At 41.8% G+C, this 24,036-nt stretch overlaps 1 protein-coding gene across 1 annotated transcript in view; it reads right to left on the bottom strand.

Annotated features, from left to right (window-relative positions):
- Positions 1-24,036, bottom strand: part of LOC126191412 (uncharacterized) — a 102,143-nt gene that overhangs the window by 45,108 nt on the left and 32,999 nt on the right. The gene's annotated exons all lie outside the window — the stretch shown is intronic.

The following is a 24,036-nucleotide window of genomic DNA, read 5'->3' on the forward strand; positions in this document are numbered from 1 at the left end:
CATGTCTTCTTTACAGTAAGTAGCAAGCTATGATTTCCTACACTGTTTATCTCAAACAACTCATCAGCATCGGTAAAATTAGACATAGCTCCATCAAATGTATATGTTGTCCTATAGGACATGGTTAGTTAGGCAAACAAAAGGAACACATATTTTCCCCTTCCTTTCCATTAACTCAAAGTAACTGTGAACTTATTTCCTCACACTTTCAATGCCAAATAGACACTGATTACCGAAGACTGCACTTCGTACATAACAAGGTTTATTATGAGAAGTCAAGAAGCCATTCCCCAATTCATCACTCTGATACATCACCCTCACTAGATGCTTAAAGAAGAACAATAACGGTTACATTAGATTTGCTGAAATGAAATGAATCGATGATAGGAATAAATTCAGTTAAGATGTGATGACAAGAAGTGATATCAGCAGACACATTTCATAAATGCTGAAGCCTCAAGGTAATGAAATATGTCATGACTACTGAAAATCTGTGCCAGAACAGTAAGAATGCATTTGCATAAATCTGAATAAACACAACACTGAGAAACACATACAATTTAACAAAAGAAAAATATATTAAAATATTTTAAAAATTCTATCGAAGATGCTCAACAGAAACAAGTTCAGAACCCCGTGAATGCTGCAGACCTGAAAATGTGTGTAAGCACTGAAGCAGTAGCACAGCTTCAAAAAATTTGGTTATGAAAAGTGGAGCAGCAGAGAACAGCCAACCATCACAGATAATAGTTGCTAGAAAAATATCCATAAATTGAACCCATAAACAAAGTAGAAAATGAGAAATCATTAACCTAGTCAAGAAAGCAAGAGGAAAATTCATACCTTAAACAAAGGAGACAAAGGTCATACAAAGATATCTGAATAACTGATTCTTTGTACATAAACGATACATTTCTGTCATATTGCTGGGGCACCCTTCCTACAAATTATATATATGAAGATAGTAACTGTTCCTGAAAGAACGGATAGCATTCATGACTGTGCAGCTTCTCTAGACTAAATGATAATTAATTGGAACCCTCAGCTGCTGGCAGGTGTTGTTGATATACCTTGATGGGCACAGATACAAAAGTGTGCCCCATCTGGGACTTGAACCCAGGATCTGCTTACATGGCAACCACTCTATCCATCTGAGCCACCGAGGACACAGATGCATAGTGTGATGCAGGGACTTATCCCTTGCATGCTTCCCATAAGACCCACATTCCCAACTGTCCACAATCTACATACATAAGTACCTAATAGATATTTGCCCATCCACTTATTACTTGCGCACAATCAGGTGACGATTTGCGTAAGAGTTTGGGTAACCTGTGCTCATTCGCACAGACAAAGGTCAATGGCTGGGTAGCCTTTAACTATATATATGAAGATAGTAACTGTTCTCAAAAGAACAGATACCATTGATACCCATGCAGCTACTCTAGAATAAATGATTATTAATTGAAACCCTCAGCTGCTGACAGGTGTTGTTGATATACCTCGATGGGGACAGCTAAAAAAGTGTGCCCCATCTGGGACTTGAACCCAGGATCTTTTGCTTACGTGGCAGATGCTCTATCCATCTGAGGCACCGAGGACACAGATGAATAGTGCGACTGCAGGGATTTATCGCTTGCACACTTCCCATGAGACCAACATTCCAAACTGTCCACAATCTACATGCATAATGTATCTAATAGATATTTACCCATCCACTCATTAGTTGCACACACTTGGCTGACAATTCCCCTAAGAGCTAGGGCAGCCTGTGGGCATTTGCACAGACTAAGTTCAATGGCTGGGTAGCCTTTAACTATATATATGAAGACAGTAACTGTTCTCGAAAGAACAGATACCATTTATTACCATGCAGCTTCTCTAAAATAAATGATAAATAATTGAAACACTCAGCTGCCGACAGGTGTTGTTGATATACCTCAATGGGGACAGCTGACAATGTGTGACCCAACCAGGACTCGAACCCAGGATCTCCTGCTTACATGGCAGATGCTCTATCCATCTGAGCCACCGAGGACACAGATGAATAGTGCGACTGCAGGGACTTATCCCTTGCACACTTCCCATGAGACCCACATTCCCAACTATCCACAATCTATATGCATAATGTATCTAATAGATATTTGCCCATCCACTCATTACTCGCGCACACTTAGGTGACTATTCCAGTAAGAGTTTGGACAACCTGTGCGCATTCGCACAGACAAAGTTCAATGGCTCGGTAGCCTTTAACTATATATGCAGTCACGCTATTCATTTGTGTCCTTGGTGGCTCACATGGATAGAGCGTCTGCCATGTAAGCAGGCAATCTCAGGTTCGAGTCCCAGTCGGGACACACATTTTCAGCTGTCCCCATCGAGGTATATCAACAACACCTGTCAGTAGCTGAGGTTTTCAATTAATTATCATTTATTCCTGTAAATTGGACACATCACACCCTGCTTATTGTGTTGTGCCCCATGTGAACAACTGAAAGTCTTTTACTCAGAAACCAATAACATCTCTGCACTTCATTGGAGGAATTGCCACTGGTGGATATTATATCCCTCTTCCTTGTAACTAGCACATATACCAATGGTGACAGGTGATGGCCAATTGATACTGAAATTCTTGCTCCAACTAGTTGTACTTCATCTGGACTGACCAACTTGGCCAAGATGATAATAATGGAACCCAGCACTCTACAGACTATTGGGTACTGCTTGGAATTGCCTCTGGCAGATTGGATGCTGGTAGTGTCTTAGATGACAGAAAAGACTCTTTATTTGTTCTGTATAAGCCTTTAAAAAATGCTGCATCTGGTTATGTGGTGTTAATTCATAGTGCCACTGCAGCTGGGACAGAGATAAGCGTGAGGGTCCCGACCACATAGGTGGGAATGCATTCTGTCATGTTAATCATGGCCAGTGCTGATTTCAGTGTTTCACCAGCTAACTGTGTCCAGTGGAAAATTCAAAAAGCTGGTGCTTCAAGTGATTGGTAACCATGCTGTGTGTCCATTCCAGGTGCCTGCAAAGAAGCAAGTACCAATTTGGAGATGTGCACTGTCTTGGCTCCAGGCTCACATTTTTGGTTGCAGGAGGTTAAACAATGCAACATTTGGTGTCTGCATATGTGCAAAATTTATGTTCTGCTACATTAATTGACCACCCACCTGGACTGATACACAGAGAGAAACTGCTTTCTGCTTCCTTCAAAAATGTTTACATTACTGTTGTCCTTACCTGTGTTTTAAATGTCCTGATCATGTGTGCCACCTCAGAATTTGATGATGAGAGGAAGGTCTTAGACAGGTGCTCTATTCCACTGTGCTGGCAAAAGAGCTAAATGCAGATGCAGTAAACTGGGAATCATTGTTGGTTGCTATAGTGTGTGGAGCACCCTCTGATTTTGAAATAGAGACAAAGTATCAATTGTAGTGATCAACATCCATGCCACAAAAGAGAAGTTAGAGAATATGTTCCCCACAAGTAGCCACATTGCTTCCAGTTTGTGTTTTGGCCAGGGAGATAAATGTTTCACAGGGGCTGACAAGTCCTGTGCACAAGTGTTAAAGGCTCAATTGGTGTGCTTGACCATAGTGCCCCTTCTTTGTCAATAAATGTGACTTCAAGTTCTCACCTTTGTCATGGCTATCCCCACGGCAAAGCATGGAGAAAATGGCACTTTGTGGGTAGGATAATTTACTCAGCATTCTTGCTCTTTTCAGTAGTGAATAAAAAAGTACTGATTATGATATTCAGATAGAGCCAAAGTGAAAAGAATGTTCTGAGTCTTTCATCTGTTCCTTTTGGATGATACTCTAGCCATCCCCACTGAAATGACACAACCTACTAATGAAGTAGGCTGAAGTTGTTTTGTGAGCAGTAATTATGATTTCATATAAGACAAAGTATATGGCTTCTTGCTTATCAAAGTCAGTATTATGTCCCATGGGACAAATTTCTGCCAAGGAATTACTGTCACTCTTAAAACATCTCTCAACACAGGCAATTTGTTAGTGGTGTCCACATGCTCTGACATGGGATTGAGCCCAAACTTACCAAATATGTGTCCTTGGTATTTTTATGATGCTTGGCTCAAAGAAGCTATAAATGTCAACTAGGCAGTTGGCTCAGTTTAGGATATCACACATTAATATCTCTAGAGCTCACTTGAAAAACTGCAGGAGCACTGGCCACTCTGGACAGAATCTGTTGTATAGTTATGCATCTAAAGCCACATTTCATACTGGTATGTTCCTTGTTGTGTCTAAGAGGAGCTACAAAAGTTTGTCAAGATCAATCTGCAAAAAATGTAGGCGTGGTCCTGGATGTACCCTGCAAAAACATGGCTGTCCTGATCATTTAGGTACATTAAAATTTTTGCACAGCCTGGTTTGGGTTTTAAACAATTGATGATATTCAATGCTTAGCTTGTTTAGAGTGCCAAACAGCATTACAGTTGATGCTATTGATGCTTCATTATAAACTTTAAAACAAAACTGATAAAAATGTCCATCAAAAGTATTAGTTGTCACCAGCACAATGGTTACAAGAAGATATAATATTATTGCTACATTTTTTCACCTTCCTTTGACTTTGATTTGGTCTCTTAGTGAAATACCTTGACCATTGTAGATGTCAATGTGCTGCTGAGGTTGCAGCAGTGACAAGGAGCCAACACAATGCTAACTGTGCAATTTAATTAAGCCCATGTAGACTGAGAACTGCACCTTATGAATATTAGTGACCAACATGACCTATATTCATACTCAATAAACCACTATCAACAGCATGACAGAGGGTACCATTCATGTACCACATATTATGGTTCCTTCCCATTTCAGCTGTGTATGAAGTGTGGGGGAAAATGACTGCTTAAATACCTCTGTGTGTGCTATAATTAGTCTAATCTTGCCTTTCTAGTCCATATAGGATCGATTCATAAAGAACTGAAATATAATCCTATATTCCTCATTTAATATTGATTTTTGAAACTTCATAAATGAGCATTCACTGGATAGTTGACATCTGTCTTCAGGTATCTGCCAGGACAGGTTTTTCCGCATTTATGGGAAGAAAACAAAGCAAAAAAGGTACCTGTGGCCTTTGTACTGTCCTAAAGTGTTCACTATTGCTGTCAGTACTATTTGGTATGGGCAGTTTTCTACATGAATCACACAAGTGTTTAGTAAGCAATCTCATTTATAGACAGCCTGTGTTTCCCAGTATCCTAGCAATTAATCACAATATGCCACCAGCCGTATCAGCAACAGTACCATGCACAACTGCTCTGCAACACTTTTTGGATGCCTGCTGAATGAGGAACACACTGGCAAAGTTAATTATACATACAACAGGGGAAGCAGTTTGCATCACATTTTTTTGATGATGGCTCTAATCAGTGTTATGCATAATCTATTATCAGGTTGATCTGATTGTTAGATACAATGATTAAAGTCGAGTCTTGTAGCCCAAGATATTATTCGGCTAACTATAATGGCCAGAAAGCAGATCACAAATTTCATGCAGCTAGGATCAGATAATGGCCATACACTTTAAACTAACTCATATTCTACTACTTGAAGAAAGCTGCCACCAATTGAGTTTGTTTCAGTAGCTGTATCAACTGGCAATTCTAGCTCTGCTGAAAATGCAGCATTACTAGTGTTGCTCTTGATGTTTGGTTAATCACTCCTGCACAGTCTGTTCTACTGCTACAATTCCAACTAAAAAACTGTGAACATACATTAAAAAAGTCACTGTACAGAAGGAATTGATTCAGTTCCCACTTATCTATTGTGCTTGATAAAAACTAGTTTGGGACTGAGTTGTGAATGTTCCAAGCACTGAATTAATATTAGAGCTACACAAGTTTGGTCCAGAGCAGCAAAGTTGAGAGAACAGTCTACCAACATGGCTGGTAGATGATAGTGAAATAGTCAAACATGAATTCAGAACCAAATTGTAACCAAAGCAGAAGCCAAACAGTCATAAGCCAAGTCAAGAATCAAGAGTAAAATCAGAATCATAAACAAAGGAAAACGAGGTTGTATGTATGTGTCTGAATGACACTTACTGAAGTCTTCAAAAACAAATTTGGTAGGACCCATCACACCACTTGGTTAACATTCATGTTCTGCTGAGAACATCACAGGGTTGCCTATTATATGAATTGTATATGACCCATGTGAGAGCGTATAGTAGCATTTTATGAGGCCAGTATTAGCATCTCTGCCTTCCTCCAAGTCAATATTAGGATATTGGAATGTGCTCTACTTTGATTCTCAGTCACAACTGTTTGAACTATGATTTTAATCATAAAATCTTTCCATTTCTGAAGCAGTGTGATGTACTTTGACCAAAACAATCTTTCTAAATTGGACATATTTTTTTTACTGATACAGAAAGCTACTGCTATAAAGCATCCTGCCATGCATTTACAAACAAACAGATGTAAATGCATAAAACTTTTAGTAAGTGCAATATCCATCACATTAATATTTTAGTATCCTAGAAATAACAGGATTGTGTTGAAAATGGGCTAAACACAATAAACTGACAACACTATACAACACCATTGCTTAACAACCATTACTAGAAATGTCAGTATGAAAGGACCAAATTTTATTGTAAATAGATTTCATATTTGCGTGAGATGAAAACCGAGGACATTTTAGATGACAGTCAATTTGGCTTTGAGAAAGGCTGATAATGGAAGCAAGACTAAAGAAAAATCAAGACACATTCATAACATGTGTCTACCTGGAATAAGTGTTCGACAATGTAAAATGGTGCAAGATGTTGAAAATCCTGAGAAAAATAGGGGTAAGCTATAAGGAAAGATGGGTAATATACAATACATACAAGAACCAAGAGGGAACAATAAGAGTGGAAGACCAAGAACAAAGTGCTCCCATTGAAAAGGGTGTAAGACAGGGGCACCCCTGCTGTTCAATCTGTATGTCAAAGAAGCAATGACAGAAATAAGAGAAAGGTTCAAGAGTGAGATTAAAAGTCAAGATAAAAGGATATCAGTGTTAAGGTTCACTGATGATATTGCTATCCTCAGTGAAAGTGAAGAAGAATTACAGAATCTTTTGAATGGAATGAACAGTCTAATGAGTACAAAGTATGGACTGAGAGTAAATTGAAGAAAGATGAATGTAATGACAAGTAGCAGAAATGAGAGCAGCAAGTAACTTAATGTTATAATTGGTGATCATGAAGTAGATGAAGTTAAGGAATTCTGCTACCTAGGCAGCAAAATAACCCATGATGGATGAAGCAAGAAGAATGTAAAAGGAGACTATCACTGGCAAAACAGGAATTACTACCCAAGAGAAGTCTGCTAGTGTCAAACATAGGTCTAAATTTGAGGAAGAAATTTCTGAGAACATATGATTGGAGCACAGCTTGTATAGCGAAGAGACATAGACTGTGGGAAAAACCAGAACAGAAGAGAATAGAAGCATTTGAAAGGTGGTGCAACAGAAAAATATTGAAAATTAGGTGAACTGATAAGGTACAGAATGAGGAGATTCTTTGCAAAATGGGCAAGGAAAGGAGTATGTGGAAAACACTGCCAAGAAGAAGGAACTGAATGATAGGACATCTGTTAACTCATAAGTAGTGATGTTATACTCCATCTAAGTGATTTACACGAGTAATGTTAGGTGGTATTTAAGACATCTGTCTCTATTACATATTTTTCAATGTTGCTAAAGGCAAAGGTCTTAGAAGAATTTATTTATTTATTATTCATAAATGCAGCCTATTATCTGAAAAGGTAAAATGGCTGTACAAATCACATTTCCTTCATTAATAATAAATTATGTATTAACTATCCATTTCTAATAGTTAATTTAAAAAAAAAACTAACACAGCTCTTACTACTACAAAGCTACAACGAAACCCTTAACCAGTTACCCAACTACTAATCTACTACAGGTACTACAGACTTTGTTCTGTGTCTGTTCATTTATTTATATAATAGAGGGAAACATTCCACGTGGGAAAAATATATCTAAAAACAAAGATGATGTGACTTACCAAACGAAAGCGCTGGCACGTCGATAGACACACAAACAAACACAAACATACACACAAAATTCTAGCTTTCGCAAGCAACGGTTGCTTCGTCAGGAAAGAGGGAAGGAGAGGGAAAGAGGAAAAGAATGTGGGTTTTAAGGGAGAGGGTAAGGAGTCATTCCAATCCCGGGAGCGGAAAGACTTACTTTAGGGGGGAAAAAGGACAGGTATACACTCGCACACACATACACACACATATCCATCCGCACATACACAGTCAAAAGCAAACATTTGTAAATGCAAAGAGTTTGGGCAGAGATGTCAGTCAAAGCGGAAGTACAGAAGCAAAGATGTTGTTGAAAGACAGGTGAGGCATGAGCGGCAGCGGCAAGTTATCTGCCAGGCCTCAACCTCCGCTAATTTCAAGTTCCGCTCCCGGGATTGGAATGACTCCTTACCCTCTCCCTTAAAACCCACATCCTTTCATCTTTCCCTCTCCTTCCCTCTTTCCTGATGAAGCAACCGTTGGTTGCGAAAGCTTGAATTTTGTGTGTATGTTTGTGTTTGTTTGTGTATCTATCAACCTGCCAGCGCTTTCGTTTGGTAAGTCACATCATCTTTGTTTTTAGATATGTTCATTTATTTAGGTGCGCTTAGCTTGTACATGGTTGTTTCTACTACTGGATCTGCCCTCATACCACCCCAATCAACAAGCAATGTCTGCTGGATTCATTAGGCATCGGGCAGCACATCAGCAGCATTTTCACTGTAGCAAGTAATTCCACCAATCACTGTTACATCTTAAAGTCCACACTTCTGTGATTACTTGCACAATTGCAATGTATATTCTTGGGACAGTACTTCATTCAGTAGTCACTGACTTCAGTTATGTTCTCTCCATCTATAGAGTATGTTGTCTAGCCCAGATGTCAGCATGGTGACTTATGGTTGAATGCCTCATGAAGTCTTCCTTGGCCTTCCTGGATGCTATGGCTACAGCATTGTCCAAGGTGCACCAGGTCGGCTCATCCCATAGAGCTGCTTTAGGATTCAACATCTTTAATACCTAATGTCCACTATCTGCTGCATCTTCATAGAGCATGCAGTCCCACAATGTGTGTTCTTGTGTGCCCACACTGCCACACAGGCACAGCTATCATTCACCCATCTTCTGATTTTGTATACATATGTAGCATAAGGGACATGGCCAGTCAGGTAATGTATCAATCCACTTATTGTGTTAATTTGCAATCTCTCCTTGATGTTAGGGAGATATTCATATATTCTCCTGCCTGTACCTGAAATGTCCCGTTCTTTTTGCCACTGTTGTGATATGCAATAGGCACCCATTAATCTTAGTAGCACTGCTCATTCAGCTGTTCTCACTAATAAGCCTGGCTTCACTAGCTGCAAACTACGAGCCCAAATGCTTGCACCATATCCTATGACTGGTGAGAATTCAGATTGGTGGTATACTCTGACTGTTTTCAGAGGAAGCCAAAATTGCCTACTTGTAATGGTTATAAATTCATTCATCATGTTTGTACCTTTTTTGCCTGCTTCATCTACATGATGTGCGGAGTTGTGATGTTCATGCAGAAACACCCTAGATATATCATTACTGCACTTCAGCTAATTCTTACATCATTTAATTTTATTTTACGGTTTCTTATTAGGTTCCCTTTCAGCAGAAGGTACATTGTTTTGTGAGATATCAGTGACAATTATACACTTCTACACCAGCCCTCGAGTTTGTGGAGTGTTGTATTGCATTTGTCTTCTATAATTCTTCTGGAGCCACCACTTACAAAGAACAGCATGTCATCTGCAAATGCCATGGGTCCATTTATATTACCACTGTCAGATAACTTCTGTAGTTTGGTCTTCGGTGCTACATCCCAAAACTCTGGACTACACACTGATCCCCGCAAAGAGACTTTTTTATTATGTTTGTTATTTTCTTTCCTGGGCATGTTAAAGAAACATGTAACCATTCGCAATAATAACTCAGGCAGTTGTGCTTCTGGACACTCCAAATCTCTAGGTGACCAAATGAAGTTAGCCACCACAGGTTATCAAAAGTGGCAGCAGTATCAATAATCATCCCTACAGTGTATGTGGAATGAGTTACCTGTCACTAGAAAAAATGTCTTTTGCATCTTCAGTTGACTTGCCTCTTTGAAACTGTACTTATGAGGGCTCATCCCATGTAGCAGTCTGTGCTCTTGTAATCTTTTGCATAGTAGTTTTTCAAATGTCTTGGTGAGAATGTTCAAAAGACAAACTGGTCTGTAGGACTTGGGTATCACTGGATCCTTATCTTGCCCTTTACTAATTATTATGAGTGATCTTCCACAGTGCAAGGACCATTCCTTGCAATACACACCCATTGTACAGTTCACACAAATAACTATCTAATTGGTCACACAGGGCTTGTATTACTTCAGCAGGGACCCCGTCTGGTCACGGAGGATTTTTTTTTTTTCTTTTTTTTTTTTCCTGTCTTAAAATTGTTTGCCTTATGGAATGGGTACACAAGTTTATTGATCTGTAGTCTTCCCATAACATTTTCTGTAACCTATGCTGATCATCTGTCTTGCCTTCATCTCCATCATATGTGGTTCCATTAGCAGCGCAACTGGCTGTTTCAATTTTCTGTTACTGTCCCATCATTCCTTTTAAGCTTGGGTAATGCTGGTGGTGATCATATTTTCTTGCAGACTATTTCATATGGTACACCCCCATGACAGTTTCTAAGATAGCCTCCACAAATTTCTTCTATCCTTCCATTTTTGTTTTCCCTAACTGTTCCTTAAAACACTGCTTAACCTACCTGAATCAATGCAACTTTGGACTCTTTCTTCTTGGGTCATGCTGCTCTGGTGTAGCTTCATGGCTCCTCTTGTTTCACTTCTTAATTTCTGCAGCACCTCTGTCCAGATGCAAGGTACTCCTTTAGAATGACCTCTGCTGACAGGTATTGATGGCTCCATTGCTCTATGAATAGCCACCGCCAGTTCTTGGGCTTTAACATCTGCATTATCATCCAGCAATGGACTTTCTGGACACTAAAACACCCTCATTAGTTTTTCCCAGTTAGTATCCTTGATCTTATACTTTATCATTATGCGCATGTTTACTGTGGCATCTTATATTTCTCTTCCAGTGATGGTATAGTCAATGATATTGTAGTCATCAATGTCATTCCATTCTCAAAACTTCCAGCCTTTCATACAGCATGCCGCTGCCATATTTGCTTAACTGACATCAATATTTGACAATGCTCTGACCTTCCCTTCATAGGTTGGCAGGTTGCGAGGTGCATTCAATACCCGTAGGTTGAGTTCCATAAAGGCTTATTCTTGTTGTCTTCCACGATCATCAGTCAGGTGGCTATGCTGCAATACTGGCTTTGCATTTGCATCAATGGAGTACACAAGAGGCTTAGTTCATTTTAGGTGACTAATATCCTTTAGTCTTAGGAGATAATCATTCTCACCAATAAATCTAAAATCCATGGAAATAAAGATGCAACTCTCCCTTTTGGTTAAATTTCCACAAAGATTACATGTTCTGAACAGCATTGTGATATTTTTATCACTGTTAGGTCATTGTTAAGTACTATTATTGCTGCCATAGAACATTGCCCTTGTGTGACTATCTGGGCAGTTATTGGCATACTGGGGATCTTTCATGCCTTTGTGTACTGTTCTTGGAGGTACAATACATCTAACAGTGACTCTTCTGTCGCTCTTCTAACCTCATGCAACAGGCTGACACTTCTCAAGGTATTAAGCTGTCCTATCTTTATCTCCATTAGGGATGATGGATACATATTCAACAGTCTTGCCCTACTCACCTGTAATCCCATGCTACATGATTATCTTAAGTGTCTGGCTAAAATATTTGTGTGCTTTGCTGAAGCTCAGGGATTTGCTGGTGTGCAGGCCACCCAGCCAGCCAAGGAAGTATTACAAATTTTTATTTCTCACATAAATTTTCATCTGCAATGTTGTAATTAAGTTCATTGTGGCCCACATTCTTAGTAGGACTGTCATTTCAGTAAATATTGCTTTTTCCTGTGGAACCTGCTGCCAAACAAGTTACTGTACACTGCTGTAAGTAGCCAAGAGGGAGGATGGGACAGAAGTCATATGTTACCTGCTGGCCATCATCTGGAGCATCTTGTATAAAATGGATGCTTTCTCCCTGGTATCAGCTTTCAGGTAGTTATGACATGAACCACCTCCTCTTACTCCTTCTTTTTTAGACTTTGTTCCACGACTAAGACTAACACTTTTGTGCGACCACCTTGGCTAGCTAACAATATACACAGGCCAGTGTGGGCATGCCTACATATATTATGTCAAAAGAATATTTCAAATAAATTTTTAAATAACTCCTTTACTTCACAAGCTTCCTTTGGGTGCCACATCGTTCACTATCCCAGCCAGGAGCCACTCTGACCCTGTACAAACTGGTCTCAGAAGTGGGATAGCCCACCTTTTGGTCTATAAGGTAGCTGTAATTTTGTGGTAAAGTTTTCCATGAACAACAGCTGCATTGAATTAAGAATGAACTTGCAAATTATGTTTATAAATCTGCATCATCTCCACAATACTTCAGAACAAATGAAAATTTGTGATGGACTGGGATTAAAACCCAGACTTCCCACTTGTCAAAAGTGCCTTAACCATGTAGGTTATTCAAGCTTGTTTTCAAGAGTGGACTAGATCTCTATTTGTCCTGGTGTCTACTCACACCTGTGGCCACACTATTTTGCCATAATTCCCACCCATGGTGAATGCTGTTTTCTCTCATCATTGCCTTGTGGCATGAAATACTGCACTGCAGTATCTGAGACACTTTGTTAACAGTCAACAACCACATTCAATTAAGAATGAACTGACAAATTGTGATTATGTTTCCACGTTAGCTGTTTAATATTTTAGAACAAATGAAAATCTGTGCTGTAGTGGTATTAGAACCCTGTTCTGAAACATTCTGTAGCTGATGTGGAACCATAATCACAATTTGTGAATTGATTCTTAATTTAATGCAGCTGTTTATTGTCAATGCAGTGTCTCACACAATGCACTGCAATATTTCATGATACAGCAAGGCAATGATGAGAGAAAACAGTGTCACCCTCCTGGGCAGGAATCATGGTAATATCATCATAGCACAAGAGACAGTAGACACCAGGACAAATGGGGATTTGGGCTGCTCCTGAAAGTGTCCTTGGGTAGCTGAAGTGGTTGAGGTGATCGCTCGCAACAAGTGGGAAATATGGGTTCAAGTCTGTCACAAATTTTCAATTTTTTTAAGTATTCTACAGCATTTGCCATGTATTAAGCATCAAAAGCTAGCTGGCCTAGCAAGTGACAGTCTGAGTCCTGGACCAATAAACAGTCAGCTCACTATACACTTCACTGTTGCCTGCTGCCGTGTTGTCAACACATTTTACACTGTTCATGCAGCCGGTCTAGCTTGTCGCATACGTAGCTGTTCTTGTCTCCTTGCCTGAGACATTCACACACCACAGCATCATCATCACTTTAATGTCGAGATGACAATTGTTAAGTGTTGCTAAAGCACCTCTTTACAGCTGCCGACCTGTCCAGAAGAGGAGGCAACAGTAGCTGGGGAAGAGTATTTTTATGTTGATGCACTTTCAGGTGCTGAATCCAAGGGAGAACTCTTAGCACATTTGCAGGTTTATGTTTCAATTTTTCTGTGCAGGCCTTCTCACTAACGTCAGTGGGCAAAACACCTACAACTCACTCACAAATGGAATTTACTGCAAAGACAGGCAGTATTCCAGTAGCAGCTGCAAGCAAAAAAGGACCTCATCCAATCAGGAAGTAGGCTTAAAGATTCAGGTAACTATAGAGAAGCCTGTTAAGCATGCCAGAATTTCTTCTACTGTACTATGGTTCAGCATAGTTTTACCACTGTCATTTTCGTACCACTGTTCTTGGGAAAGACATCTGAAAATGCCACCACATTCCTGCATCACCCTGTGTGACCAATTAGATAGTTATTTGTGTGAGCTGTACAATGAATGTGTATTGCAAGGAATGGTCCCTGCACTGTGGAAAATCACTCATAATAATTAGTAAAAGGCAAGATAAGGATCCAGTGATACCCAAATCCTACAGACCAATTTGTCTCTTGAACATTCTCACCAAGACATTTGAAAAACTACTATGCAAAAGATTACAAGCGCACAGATTGCTACATGGGATGAGCCCTCATGAGTACAGTTTTAAAGAGGCAAGTCAACTGAAGATGCAAAAGGCATTTTTTCTAGTCATAGGTAACTCATTCCACATACACTGTAGGGATGATTACTGATACTGCTGCCACTTTTGATAACCTGTGGTGGCTGACTTTCTTTGGTTATTATTGCGAATGGTTACATGGTTCTTTAACATGCCCAGGAAAGAAGATAACAAACATTCAATGCCTGTGCTTTGGATGACAACGCACGCTTCGCCTGCCTCATGAACCATCTTCACGACCGCGTCGGTTTAATTTACAATCTGGTCAAAACATCCCCCCTAGCAGGGAAGTATGCTGTGGCAAAACAGACAATACTGGAGCACGTCTCAAAAACCAGGAGAGAAAATGTGCGACAGCTCATCTATGAAGAGCGTCTCGGCGACAGATCTGCGTCCCAGCTGTGGCGGTGCATCCATCTTCTCGTCCATGAGCAAGTTATGCCTGATGACACGCTCACAGAAATCTGGACAGAAAAGCTGCCTTTGCCTGTCCAGACTGCAATCTTTGCGTATGAAAATAGGCCAGTAAATGAACGTTTACGTGCCGCCGACAGAGCATACTCCGCCAGGCAACGTGAGCTCCGTGCACTGCATTCTGGACGTGACCGCACTAAGAAGCTTTCTGACACCACACCCTTGGCTGGTGCTGCTAATAACAAGTTTGTTAAACTAGCCGCCCTGCCTGCACCTTCCACTCCCCGTAACGACAGTGCATCGGACTCTGTGGAAGACTCTGGGTCACATACTCCATCACCTAGCAACTACCCACAGGAGCACATGTCCACCCAACCTTACTGTTTCTTCCACGCAAGATTCAGGGAGCAAGCCCACAACTGCCAGTCACTGTGTTCTTACCCAGACTCCAACCGCAGGTAGGCTGCGGTGCCACCTCCTTCGATGTATAGAACGGGCACCATCAAACGTTGCATTCCGTTTCGGATAACAACAGTAAGTGTGGTTGAGTCTATGTTTGCGATTTACAATCAGGTGTACATTTTCTGGTAGACACTGGTGCAGACGTCTCTTTTCTGCTGGTTCGCCTAGCAACCAATAAAGTGCAACCACACAAAACAGTACTTCGTGCAGTGAACTTGTCTACCCTACAGTGTTCGGGTTCTACTCTATATACAGTGAAACTTTCGCCCAAGTGCAAGCTGGAGTGGACGTTTTTAGTGACAACAACTGAAGAACCTATTCTTGGAATTGATTTCCTCAAGAACTATCAGTTGTCACTAGATTTTGTGCAAAATACTGTGTTTTACCCCCCACTAAACAAACATATTCCTTTCGCTCCGCCGAGTGACAGTTTGGCTAAAACTAAACATGTGTGCTGTGCTGAGAAGTGTTTAAACCTATCCTTGGAGCTGCAATCTTGGACTAACAAGTGGCTAGTGAAGTGTGCCAAGTCTTCAAAGTTGCGGATGGAACATATGGAAATGCTGCTGCATCTCCGCAACGTACACCACGAGTTGGCCTCCACACAACAACGCCTCATGACACAACATGCAGGCGACTCGTCGGCTACAGACAAGGTCAATCCATGCCAATCTGGTGTTCCCGTGCCCGCACACATAAACAACAATGTTGTGAACTCTGTAATCTGTGTCAGCACCCCCTCGTGTAATGACAGTGTATCCCCGAGTGCTCATGTTCCTTGCGTTCCGAATGGTCAATTAACTTCCCAAGCTTGTGGCAATGAACTACGGCCATCTGCTGTTCGGCCACGCCCATTCGTGCCTACAGCGCTCGTAGCGGCATGGTCCACTACCAAGAATCAGTGTACCAACCTCGTCCATGTTGACACGCGTGCGACCTTTACGCAGCCCACGAGCGGTTGGCACACCTGTACTTCCGTGCCCTCAGCGCCACAGCTTTGCCCGTCCGCCACTGCCTGCTCTGCTTCATGGACATCTGACTGTCATGCCATGCCACGTATTGCAGTAGTCACTAATGGCACAGTTCATCGGTTACATCTAACTGACAGGCCACCAATATCGCAACGCCCACGCCGCCTCAAGCCGGAATTTATGAAAATTGTAAAAGAACAATTAGATGATCTATTACAAAATGGAATAATTGAACCTTCTTCTGGTTGCTGGGCTAGTCGTATCCTGTTTGACCAAAAGCAACACGGTACTTGGCATAGTGTCGAAGACTATAGGCGTTTAAATGACCGCACCATCATTGATAAATACCCGGTCCCACACATTGCGGATTTCAATCATGTGCTCGCAGGTGCAAAGTACTTCTCTGTTTTGGACTGTAAGCATGCATTTCATCAGATTCCTATGGCTCCAGAGGATATTGAAAAGACTGCCATAACCACTCCCTTTGGGCTGTTTCAATACAAATTCAAGCCATTTGGGTTGAAAAACGCCCCCCAAATGTGGCAGCGTTTCATCCGTCAAACTGTATCCCATCTAGACTTCTGTTTCGCATACATGGATGACATATTGGTTTTTTCTTCTACTTTGGAACAGAGCGAGGAGCGTGTTCAAGTTGTGACAGATATTTTAGCAGCCGCTGGTACTGAACTGAACAATAATAAGACTCAACTGCACCAGTCATCCGTCACATTCCTAAGTCATGTTGTGTCGTCGGACGGTCTGACACCACCGCAGGACAAGATCAAGCCTGTTCTCGAGATGTCACGCCCCCAGACCTATTGGGAATTACGCAGGTTCATCGAAACAGTTAATTATTACCGTAAACATTTGCCAGCCACTTCTGCAGTGCAGGCTCCTCTCACAGATGCTCTCGCTGGCCCACAAACTTCTGGCACCTACCAAGTCCCATGGACACCAGACATGGACAAGGCATTTAACGAACTCAAACAGCTGTTGGCCTCCACTGCCACTATTGCTCACCCACGTGTGGACACCACAATGTTTATCACTACTGACGCTAGTGACAATGCTGTCGGCGCAGTACTGAGTCAGACATACAATGATGTTATGACCCCCCTGCAGTTTTTCTCAAAAAAGCTAAACAACGCGCAGAAGAAATACTCAGCATTCGACAGAGAATTACTTGCAGTTTACGAGGCCATAAGACACTTCAGAATTGATGCTGAGGCATGAGATTTCTATGTGCTCACTGATCACAAGCCGTTGGTTCCTGCCATAAAGAATCCTGTGGCTGATCCGCCCCCATGACGCTTTCGTCACATCGATTACATCTTGCAATTTACAAATGACATTCGCTACATCCGAGGAGCGGACAATGTGGTTGCTGATTTTCTCCCATGCGTTGGTGCTGTCACAACCTTAATTGACTTAACTGACCTACCTCGGTTGCAATCAGCAGACCCCAATATCATGCAGTTAATTTCAGACCACAGCTCCTCTCTCCAACCGGTATGCTCTACTTTCCCCAGCACATCTGACTTAGTGTGGTGTGATGAATCGACTGGTACGTTGCGGCAATTCATTCCCAAGCCCCTTCAACGCCAGGTCTTTGACAAATTACACACATTAACACACCCCGGTGTCAAAACTTCCACCCTTCTGGTACCTGAACGGTTTGTCTGGAGAGACATGCGCCGTGACTGTCAGTCTTGGGCCAGGGCATGCGTGTTGTGTCAACAGAACAAAGTTTCCAGGCACACTTCCCCACCCTTTGGCTGTTTTGCCCAACCACCAGGCCTGCTTCACCATGTTCATGTGGACCTCATAGGCCCTTTGTCCCCCACCGAGGGTTTCCGTTACTTGTTTACAGCTATTGACAGGATGACTCGGTGGCCTGAGGCTGTGCCTATTCTGAACATTACCTCTGAGACAGTAAGTCGAGCATTCTTAGATTCGTGGATCTCTAGATTTGGCTCACCTGTTTACCTCACCACTGACCAGGGACGACAATTCGAGTCTTCAGTTTTCTCCAACTTATGTAAAACGTGTGGTATTGTCAAAATTCATACTTCCGTATACCATCCCCACAGCAATGAGCTTGTCGAGCGATGGCATCACACCTTAAAGTCTGCCTTGCATTGCCCTGACTCACTATGGACAGAAGCACTGCCCTTCGTGCTTCTTGGCCTTCGTGCAACTTTCAAGGAAGACCTCAAGGTTCCATAGCCGAGTTTGTGTATGGCCAACCTCTGGTTTTGCCTGTAGAATTAGTCACTCCCACCCCACTTCCAAAGCCCTCTGAACTCCCTTCACTTTTCAAGTGAGTGCGCTTGCACTGCAGCAAAATTCAGCTGCCACCTCCGGTTACTCATACACATCTGCGCCTGTACGTACCGCGCACACTGCACTCTTGTGAGCACGTGTTTCTCAGAGACGACTCAATCAAAGCCCCGCTTCAGTCGCCCTACACAGGTCCTTACAAGGTCGTCAAACGCTCTGATAATAACATGGATCTCCTCATAAAAGACTCTGTAACCATGGTCTCACTCAACCAAGTGAAATCAGCTTTCATTGAGCCTCAGGTGAACCTCCCTGATTCTGCCCCTATTTCTCCCACTCCTGCTTCGAGCGCCCATCCATCTTCTCATACCATACATTCAGGTATTAATTCTCCACAGAGTGCTTCTCTGCTGAGCACTGCTTCTTCTCCGTGTTCATCTAATTCGAGTGGCCAATCTTTTCGAGGTTTCACTCCTCACAGCCCTCGCAGTCGAACTGCCAACCACTCGGATTCTACCATTGTGTTACCATCTTTGTGTGACAGCTCTTTGTCACGCCGTTCAATCCATGCTGGCTCCTCATTGCCTTCGGTCACGATCCCTCGTCCATCAGCTGATCACCCGAGGTTGTTGCCTGCGCAGTCCAGTGCACCTGCCACCCCCCTCTTCACAGATGCTTCCCCCTGCCATGGCTTTCCCACACTTCCCTGCCTCCCTACCATTGCTCATACAGGTGCCACCCAAGAATTCACAACACATGTACACCCTCATGACATACATAAATTATCTGTTGTCGTAGATGGCGATACGGTGTGTGTGGTACTCACGTGTGACAATGTTGAGGGAGGAAGTGCAGAAACTCATGTGGAGCGCTGCTTTAAATTTAGAACAAGTGCTGTGTGTGGCAATTTACATGCCTTTGTTAGGCCTTCTGGCAAGGTGATTCTCCGCCTGCCTGCTGACGAAGTGCTACACCTCCACTCCAGGACAGGACGTCCTCTACAGCCGCCGGCGTCGCTTGCTGACTTTGCTGTCGATGTACCGGGTTTCACACCCCCGGTCTCCTACCAGCTGACCACTTCCACTGGAAGAAGTGCTAATAAATCTGTATCTGAGAGAATTCTAGTTGTTTACCCACAACTATATCCTATTCCCTCGGACCCGTGGCATTTGCAGATGACATGCTGTTCTTTGTAAGTGGTGACTACAGAAGAATTATAGAAGACAAATGCAATACAACACTCCAAAAACTCGAGGGCTGGTGTAGCAGTGTTTAATTGTCACTGACATCTCACATAACAATGTACCTTCTGCTGAAAGGGAACCTAATAAGAAACCCTAAAATAAAATGTGGGCTTAATACATTCTTGGCCTGAGAGATTTCAGCTGAATGGTGTGCACTGACAGTTGACTGGAGACACAAAATCCTATGTGGAGTCAGTTGAATCATAGTTTGATGCATACACTAACAGATTATCTGACTGATACACTAACAAAAAGGGTAAAAAGTTTTGCCACAGCAAGCTGTAGCTGTCCACTCTCTGTCTATGGACTGGAAAAGATTTTGAGACTTTTGCAGACTGCATGCAATCCACTTCACATCATACTTACATTCTGGGGTCAGAGAAGGAAGAAATGATGTGCTTGTTGAAGGGGTGAGAGTTTTGGACACATTTATCAAGGGCGCAAACCCACAAATTGGTGAAGGGATAAAATTTGCATCATACCTCTCGTTTCAGGAGATAGTGCATTTTGCACTGCAGTGAGAAGAAACTAACCATTTTGTCTCACTTTCTTGTGGGAATGATTCTCACTTTGTATTTGTAATTGTAGGCATTGAAACCACTCATGGCATACATCCAGTAGCTGCTGTGTCCTCTGCTATTCTCACAGTAATGTGATTGGTGATTTAAGTGAACAGGAAAAGTAGAGGTCATGGGAGGTTCTGAGGAATTAGAGTTAATGGAAGATATGGATCAAAAAATGGGAGGGAAGCCAGTATACCCACTGCTCTGAGCTCCTATTAAAATCTGTTAATTCTATTAACTTGTAGTGGGACAGCACATATCCTTTGTAGTGATTCGAGAATTTCTGCTTAAATTCTAGAACCACTCGGTCTTCTACTGTCTCGAACACACAATATTTTAAATATAAGTGTGAGGCATCATATCTACTGTGCACCACCTGTCTTTGAGTGCAGGTCAGAAGTTTGCCATGAGACGACTGTAGACATAGCAGTCCAATGGCACCGACAAGTATTTGTCGGTAGGTCCATGGAAGTCGTAATGAAAGCGCACGGCAGTACCAAGGAATTTCTGTGTTATTCTGTGCTGTTTTGTAACTGTGACTATTGTTAGTGATGAAAAAATAATTGATCTGGAAATATTTTTAGTAACTTTTGACAAAGACTTGCTAGAGGCAAGACATGTTCACAATTTCTATGGTTGTTAAACCAACTATGCTGTAAATGTATCTTAATTGTGTCTAATGTGAGATCACACAGTGACTTACAATAAGTTGAATATTTATGTGAGAAATGATAATTTTGTTCTTTATGGAAGTTGAGATATACCGATGGTGAACTAAAAGTATTCTTTGAGTACCTACTTATTTCACGAATAGAGAGAGAGAGAGCGAGTCTTAAATGTTCCTTTCACTAGTATTATTCTTCAGAGAAGAAGTGTTTTAGAGGTTGATGTAGCCAGCTATCCAGAGAAGAAGATGGGCTGTGCATATCAATTAAGTCTATGTGTGTAAAAGAAGTAGGAAGGTTGCAATCCAACTTCACACATTCATGTCATCAAAAACGTTAGAATGTTGTGACTGGTGTGAAAGGACCAAAGGAAAAATGGAATTTTTAGATGAAAATGAGAGAAAAAGCTATAAGTGTTGCCATAGCAACTGAGCATAACAAGACAAGAGGACCATTTCACAGAACTGGATTCTGCCCAAATATCCGATGGAGAGAATCTGTAAATGCAAATAAGGGAGAAGAAGTGAGAAAGTCACAATGTGGAAAACTGGAGAGAAGATCTCAACATATTAGACTAAGAAGAGATATGCCTAGAACAACATGACTAAGAAGATTTGGTGTGGGGAGTGTACAGCTCTCACATACCATGGGTACACAGATGCAGAAACCAACATCTGATGCTGCTGGCACCAGTTGCTGTTCACTGGTGCTGACCTACTTCCACATCCGCTCACTGACACCTATGCAGAAACCAACAGCCCATGCCACTGGCACCAGTTCCTGCTCACCGGTGCTGATCACACATTCGCTCACTGGCGCAGCCCAAATTCTATGCGTGAGCGTAAAACAGATCGGTAAGTAAATACCACTGGAAAACAGTGAAGGATTAAATGTGAAATTGCTTCACAAAAGCAGATTAACGAAAATGAATTCTTTGTTATTGGCGATTCTATACTAAAATATGTAGTTTCACCAAAGTGTGAAATCAATGTTCGCCCTGGTATCCGACCTCATCAGCTCAACAAACATTTTAAAAATCTCTTAAATGCAAAACAGTTTACAACTAAAAATGGAAATGATCCAAATACCAATTACAAAGGTGTTTTTATTCATTCTGGGACGAATTCAATACGGAGGAGCAGTCAGGAAGGAATTGTAAGTGAGACGAGAAACATCATTCGTTCAGTCAAAGCATTGTACACAAACTCAAGACTGGTTATAAGTGGAATTCTGCACAGAACTTGGCACAATATTCATTGACCCCAACAAATTTTTAAGTGACAAATGCTTGGGAAAGGATGGCATGCATTTAAACAGACTAGGCTCAATGAATTTCAGTAAAATGATTACAGACATCTGTATAATCATTAAGAATAAGGGAAACTTATACTGTGTGAAGGAGGTGAAAATTCAAAAGTGAAAATTGAATATAAAAAACATCTTCCATGCAAAATTTCCATTGTAAATATAAGTACTAAGGGCAGTAAGTTTCAGAACTCGTGTTTAACTCCAAACCTGATGGTATTTCATCAAAATGTACAATCGCTATCCAACAGAGTAAACATATTTCATATTTTGTGAGAAATTGAGATGAAAAATACTTCTGTATTATACGAGGGCAGTTCAATAAGTAATGCAACACATTTTTTTTCTGAAACCGGGGTTGTTTTATTCAGCATTGAAATACACCAAGTTATTCCCCAATCTTTTAGCTACACAACACTATTTTTCAACGTAATCTCCATTCAATGCTACGGCCTTACGCCACCTTGAAATGAGGGCCTGTATGCCTGCACGGTACCATTCCACTGGTCGATGTCGGAGCCAATGTCGTACTGCATCAATAACTTCTTCATCATCCGCGTAGTGCCTCCCACGGATTGCGTCCTTCATTGGGCCAAACATATGGAAATCCGACGATCCGAGATCGGGGCTGTAGGGTGCATGAGGAAGAACAGTCCACTGAAGTTTTGTGAGCTCCTCTCAGGTCCGAAGACTTGTGTGAGGTCTTGCGTTGTCATGAAGAAGGAGAAGTTCGTTCAGATTTTTGTGCCTACGAACACGCTCAAGTCGTTTCTTCAATTTCTGAAGAGTAGCACAATACACTTCAGAGTTGATCGTTTGACCATGGGGAAGGACATCGAACAGAATAACCCCTTCAGCGTCCCAGAAGACTGTAACCATGACTTTACTGGCTGAGGGTATGGCTTTAAACTTTTTCTTGGTAGGGGAGTGGGTGTGGCGCCACTCCATTGATTGCCGTTTTGTTTCAGGTTCGAAGTGATGAACCCATGTTTCATCGCCTGTAACAATCTTTGACAAGAAATTGTCACCCTCAGCCACATGACGAGCAAGCAATTCCGCACAGATGGTTCTCCTTTGCTCTTTATGGTGTTCAATTAGACAACGAGGGACCCAGCGGGAACAAACCTTTGAATATCCCAACTGGTGAACAATTGTGACAGCACTACCAACAGAGATGTCAAGTTGAGCACTGAGTTGTTTGATGGTGATCCGTCGATCATCTCGAACGAGTGTGTTCGCACGCTCCGCCATTGCAGGAGTCACAGCTGTGCACGGCCGGCCCGCACGCGGGAGATCAGACAGTCTTGCTTGACCTTGTGGCGATGATGACACACGCTTTGCCCAATGACTCACCATGCTTTTTTCCACTGCCAGATCACCGTAGACATTCTGCAAGCGCCTATGAATATCTCAGATGCCCTGGTTTTCCGCCAAAAGAAACTCGATCACTGCCCGTTGTTTGCAACGCACATCCGTTACAGACGCCATTTTAACAGCTCCGTACAGCGCTGCCACCTGTCGGAAGTCAATGAAACTATACGAGACGAAGCGGGAATGTTTGAAAATATTCCACAAGAAATTTCCGGTTTTTTCAACCAAAATTGGCCGAGAAAAAAAATGTGTTGCATTACTTATTGAACTGCCCTCGTATTTGCTGAACATTGACTTGATAAAGAGAAACTTCATATGGTATGCATTCCAAATTTTGAATTGGGTAGTTATTTTTTTCAGAAATTGTATAAACATGGTGGTAGTTGCACTTATGTTAAAAATAGCATTAATTTTACATGTATGCCTCATGTAGAAAAATTATC

The sequence above is a fragment of the Schistocerca cancellata genome, chromosome 6 (assembly GCF_023864275.1).
Source record: "Schistocerca cancellata isolate TAMUIC-IGC-003103 chromosome 6, iqSchCanc2.1, whole genome shotgun sequence".
Classification (NCBI taxonomy): Eukaryota; Metazoa; Arthropoda; class Insecta; order Orthoptera; family Acrididae; genus Schistocerca; species Schistocerca cancellata.